At 40.8% G+C, this 6,000-nt stretch overlaps 1 protein-coding gene across 6 annotated transcripts in view; it reads right to left on the minus strand.

Annotated features, from left to right (window-relative positions):
- The window catches only part of LOC137503387 (gastrula zinc finger protein XlCGF7.1-like), a 56,613-nt gene extending 51,622 nt beyond the window's left edge, over positions 1 to 4,991 (minus strand). For all 6 annotated transcript variants that reach the window (XM_068230995.1, XM_068230993.1, XM_068230991.1 and 3 more), the window contains exon 1: positions 4,872 to 4,991. The gene's annotated coding sequence lies outside the window, so the exon portion shown is untranslated. The remainder of the gene's footprint in view (positions 1 to 4,871) is intronic.
- Between the last annotated feature and the right edge of the window lie 1,009 nt (positions 4,992 to 6,000).

Here is a 6,000-nt window from a genome sequence, read left to right on the forward strand (position 1 = left end):
GAGAGACCATGAACTGGTGTAACTGTGTCAGCCTGTGTAGTTGTGTAAGCAATTAGTGTTAAATTAGTGTTTCTATTTACCTACTACTTGCCTACACATTGTGATATTAAGAAAATAGAAAATTTAAAACAGAAATTTACCACAATCAAGATGAAAAGTACAAGATCGCTTCTTGTGGGCTCAAAATTGGGAGTAAGCATTGAAATACAGTAAAGTATCTGTAGCAGTGGCATATGCTGGGATCAAGACGTGGGCTACCACTAGACTTAGATTATTCCTTTTTGATATGTCAAGCCTTAAGCATTTTGAGCTGCAGCCAATAGGCAACGGAGAAGCCTGCTGTGTTGTTAAGGCTGTTTCACAAGCTACTGCCCTGGCCACTGCTACTGTCAATATTCAACACCTGATTAGTGGAGATGGTTGCCTATGGTTTAACAAATTAAAGTCCTGCTTTGTGGCTAAATAGATAGAATGCCTGCCTTTGGTCTGACGGCCCTGGTTCAATTTTCAGGTTCAACACCCTCATACCCAGGCTTGGAGACTAGGTGTTTATGACGTCTTCACCATTCATTTCATCCTCATATTTCTGACTAAATTATATAGATAAGGAAGTGCTGGTGTTTCGCTCCCATCTACTTCTACGTGCACAGTTACGAAGGAAGAACCAGATCAAGAGCTTGATCAGGATGAGCTTATAGCAAGCAAGTTGCTATGCCCAAGGCAGAGACTCTGAAGGCAGATCACCAAAAGGCTTGTCGCGTGATGCCACTACACCCTTACGAAGGGTTGGACTCAAAGAGAGAGATCACCATGAAGAGTATACAGATGCCATGCACAATATTATTGTTATTAAATTAAAATTTTGAATTTTACAGCATTACCAATGGTCATACCTATCGTTCAATGCTTCCTCAAGAAAGCAGTGGTGGTGTCCGACACATGATCATGGGTTCTATTCCAACCAACAACAAATAACACTAAACCTGAAGGATTGCATTTCATTTTAGCAGATCCACCTATAAAAAGAAAACTATATTACTCCTATAACAGCAGCCCTGCAGTGTCTTCCTACAAGAATGTAGAAGTAGACGGGAGTGAAATACCAGCACTTTGTTATCTATATAATTAGTCAGAAGTATGAGGTGACAAAGTATATACGATGACTAACGCATGCTTGTTCATTAGCAGTGGCAATCTGACGGAGTGAAGCCTAGCACAACCATCCCCTCCCCCGGTCCCTGCACCTATTGGACATTCAACAGCAACCTACGGAAATAAGGCGAGGGACGCAGACCTTGGACTACAATATGAGTCTCCGATGCCTTGCACTCAGAAATACGTGCAGCGTTTTTTCTCACTGCCTTCACTGCTTACATTTTAATGTGATTTAGATTTCCATCATTCTCATTTGAGGTTTGGACACTGATGTGTCTTTGATTTTGCTGTGTCAAGTGACAACAGTCCAAATGATCGTAGTTGACTTCTTTGAGTGTATATCACTCAAATGATGCAGAGAAACTGGCTCGCTCATCTCTGGTTGTGACAGCCATTCCCTGAGCCAATGGCGTGCGCACGCGCGCGCGCGCGCGCCCACACACACACACTTTCTCAGCATTTACCATGACACTGAATTAAGTATATATACATATTGTATGGTTGTACAAGTACACAAACATTTAAAAATAATCAAATGGAAATATCCACATCTGACAACCATTCCAGAGCACATGGTGTCACTTGGTGTAGAGTCTTCAGACCACCGTCAAATGCACGAAGTGGGCAGTCTTGAACAATGTATTGAATGTTTTGGTCCTCCACTCTACAGTCACAGGCAGCAGATGTACGGAAACCCCATTTCTTTAAAGTGTGACCACACCTCCGTTGACCCGTTCTAACGCGGTTCAGCTTCGACCAGGTTTGGCGTGGTAGTTGGAATCCCTCTACCTTCTTTGTAGGATCTTCAACCAGGTGAGCATTGTTGGGTGGATGTTCGTTCCAACGTTGCTGCCACTTGGAGGTCATTTCAAAAGAATTGATACCTTCTAAATCAACCCAGGCTGGCTTGTGTGATTTCAAACGTGTTGTTGGTGGATCTTGCAGGGCATCATACAATGGAGAGTTCTTATGAGAGGTGATCTCCTTGAGGAAGCTTACCTTAGCTGCTTTCCTCCTTAGATCTTGCGGAGTGTTATTAGCTAGGACTGGTAGCCACTGTGTGGCAGTAGATCTAACAGTACCAGTGATAACTCTCATGGTCTCATTGAGTTGCACATCAATCTTAGTGGTATGAACGCTGTTTTCCCATACAGGGGCACAATATTCACCAGCAGAATACACAAGAACAAGTGCGGCAGAATGTAGAGTATTAGCGTCTGCACCCCAGATGCTTCCGGCAAACTTGCAGAGTAGATTCACTCTTGAGCCTTCTTCAATAACTTGATGCACTGTTGTTTGAATGCCAAGGATCGATCCAGAGTGATTCCAAGATATATTGGATTGTAGTTATGGGGTACTTTGATTCTGTCAAAAGTCACATGTAGCTTCCTTTGGGCTTCTTTATTATTTAAATAAAATGCAGTAACCTCAGTCTTGTTTGGGTTGCGTTGAAGTCTCCATTTGTGGAAGTAATCACTCGGTTTCACCAGATCACTAGTTAGAACATTCTCGCAGTTCATGAAATCTTTACTCTGGATAATTAATGCTAGGTCGTCTGCATACTGGACTTTCATGGAATCTGTATGAGGCATGTCATGGATATACAGGTTAAACAAAATGTGGGCCAGAACTGATCCCTGAGGTAGGCCATTGTTTAGAATCCTCCACATGCTAGCTTGCCCATTCAGGAACACCTTAAAGCACCTGTCAGAAAGCATGTTGTTCATTAAAAGTGCAAACCTTTGACATGGGATGATTTCAATAAATTTGGACATCAAGCCCTCCCACCATACAGTGCCGTAAGCTGCTGTAAGATCCATGAAAACTGCAGCTGATTTGAAACCTCGTTGAAATCCAGCTTCTACTACAGTTGTCAATGTTAAGACCTGGTCGCAGCAACTCCAATGTTTCCTAAAGCCACCTTGTTCGATCAGGATTATTTGATCAATAGCCTCCCCGAAGATTGAGGTTACTGCAATCGGGCAATTCCTGGGCAATGCTTTAATACCGGCTAATTTTTCCACAAAGGTGCTACTACACAGCAACAAGTAAGCAAGAGAACTTCCCAACGTAAAGTCCTTTTCAGGACCAACCATGCACAGAACACTGAAGTAAGTTAGTGTCCACATCACAAGATTTTTAAAAGTATCTATTCAAATAATAATATACAGGGTGTTTTAAAAATAGGGGGCATAATTTCAGGTATGTATTTGTTACATGTAGACAATCAAAATAGTGCATTACAACATGTGTCCGGAAATGCTTCATTTCCGAGTTATGGAGTTCACAACACTGAACTTCACCAGAACGTTTTTCTTCCGCAAGTCATTGTTATAACAGAAGAAGTTCAAAATGCCCACCTCCTGTTTGAATACAGACCTCACATCGATGTCTCGTTGACCTGCGAATACGATGCCACAATCCGACTCCGATGGGTTTCCACAGCAGGCACCGGAGACGAATACACCGATGATTTTAAATGGCCCCACAAGTAGAAAACGAGAGGGTTCAGATCAGGTGAGCCTGGAGACCAAGCAATCAGGCCACCTCTACCTATCCATCGATCAGGAAACATTCGATCCATGCCAATGAGACATCGATGTGAGGTCTGTATTCAAGCAGGAGGTGGACATTTTGAACATCTTCTGTAATGACAATGACCTGTGGAAGAAAAACGTTCCGGTGAAGTTCAGTGTTGTGAAGGCCATAACTCGGAAATGAAGCATTTCCGGACACATGTTGTAATGAACTATTTTGATTGTCTACATATAACAAATACACACCTGAAATTATGCCCCCCATTTTTTAAACACCCTGTATATTACTTGTTTCACTTCAATGGTTATCAGAGGCCCTGCGTTGCATGATTTTCTCCTCCAGGAGTTCTTCTACGTGTCAAATTGAAGGTTGGCATGCAAGAACCTTGGGTAAAATTAACGTGAAAGCAAATTTGATCACCTTCAAATGGGGCTACCATAAGACTGACCCAGGATCGAACCTGGCAACTTGAGTTCAGAAGACCAGCACTTCCACTGTCTGAACCACGGAACCTACATTTATGTAATAATTATTTAACTTTTACTTCTGAGCAAGGAAATTGCAAAACACCCAGCTGAACAAGGAAATATCTTTAGTATAATTTGTTTTATAGGGTTCTGCAGTCAACACAACAATTGCTTTGCTATGACGGTGACTATGTCTACAGATAAGGCCGTCTGATTTGAACTTGAACAAAATAAAAAGAATGCAGAATTCACATTTTACAAAAAATGTGTGTATTGAAACAATCTAATACATTATCTGATAATAATCATTTCTACAGATTGTAGAACGTAGGCTACTTGTAGGTCTATTTCCCGTTCCAATTTATACAATTATTAGTGTTTGTTATTTGCACTTCATTTAGTTGAGCAAATCTGGTTTAGAAAGTAATTATGAACATTTCAACAAGAATGTTTTAGCTACTAACAAACTGTTTCCTATATTTGTCCACTGTGACTGCATTAATGACAAAATTCTGTCCATATACCGGTAACCTTAATGGGATGGGGAAGCAAACAGGTGCTCTGTAATTCTCCAATGTTCTTTAAAATATTCCACCCACCCAATGATTGTAAGACATCAAGATGTTCACAATCAACTTCCTTGCTAAGAAAACTGATCAAACAGGTAAAAAATCAACGAAAAATTGAAAAGGTGAATAATTTAAATCTTACCTTGTATGACTTCTAAGAACTTTGGTAGTTCATTGGGAAGAGCAGGTCCAAATGATTTGCCAGTTAGTTCGCATATTAGAGAAGCTTGCTTGCTTGCTGATGCTTATGGGCTATGTCTACGACATTTCACCCAGTCTTCTTCTTGATATTTGGTTGGGCTCTGTATATAACTAACACCCAGTTCCAATACTTTGTAAATGAAACACTGTAGAACACTCAGAAACAGTTAGTTATGGTGACTAAGAAAGACTTTATTACACAGGACAAAGATCACTGGTATGGGTGGAAAATTACATCGTGTGGGTGTAAGGGTAATAGACATAGGAGTAAGCACGGGGACACAAGGTACTATATCTTCACGCCGAAGTGACCCACCTTGGCGTCTTCTACTTTGACATACGGAACGGGTCTACAATTGGGAAGGACAGACGATAGAACACAACAACTAAAGGATCGAGTATTAAGGATGGAATAACACAAATAGAGGGTTGGAAGGTAGATATCGCGCAAAGTGTAATGTAAGCTTACCAATGACGTGTGATATGACTAACGATGTGTTACCTAAACAGTACCTACCAAGGAGCAACTTACCTACCAAAGAGAATTTACCTACTGAATCTGGATCTTGATAACAAAAGAACAACGCAGTATTACACATGTGCTAGAGTCAACAAATGACAATAGTAAGGCGAACATTGTGTTCATGTGGTGCTAGAGTTGTATAATAACAAAGCTTAAACAAAACCGAATTAGGCATAATCGGGAATGTTATGAAGACTATGTAAGTGACACAACTATTAATGAAACGTGAATCTTATGGTATGTTTATAATATGATGTCCGTGTCATCTAAATATTTGTTTAATATGTATATTATGTCCGGTGACGGATTGTAAACAAGACAAGCAACACTTGTTGGAAGCGGTATTCGTAAACGGATTAGACTTGCAATTAATCGTGTGCGAGCCTGAGGATATAACTGACATTGGAGAATGAGGTGATTTGCATCCGCCTCATTTGAACCACACTGACATGTCGGTTGGCTGACAATATTGAAACGATACTTTAACATGGGCGTAAGCGAATGGTTGAAACGTAGCCTAATAATAGTTATGATATGACGTCGTGTG

Source organism: Anabrus simplex, chromosome X (genome assembly GCF_040414725.1).
Source record: "Anabrus simplex isolate iqAnaSimp1 chromosome X, ASM4041472v1, whole genome shotgun sequence".
Taxonomy (NCBI): Eukaryota; Metazoa; Arthropoda; class Insecta; order Orthoptera; family Tettigoniidae; genus Anabrus; species Anabrus simplex.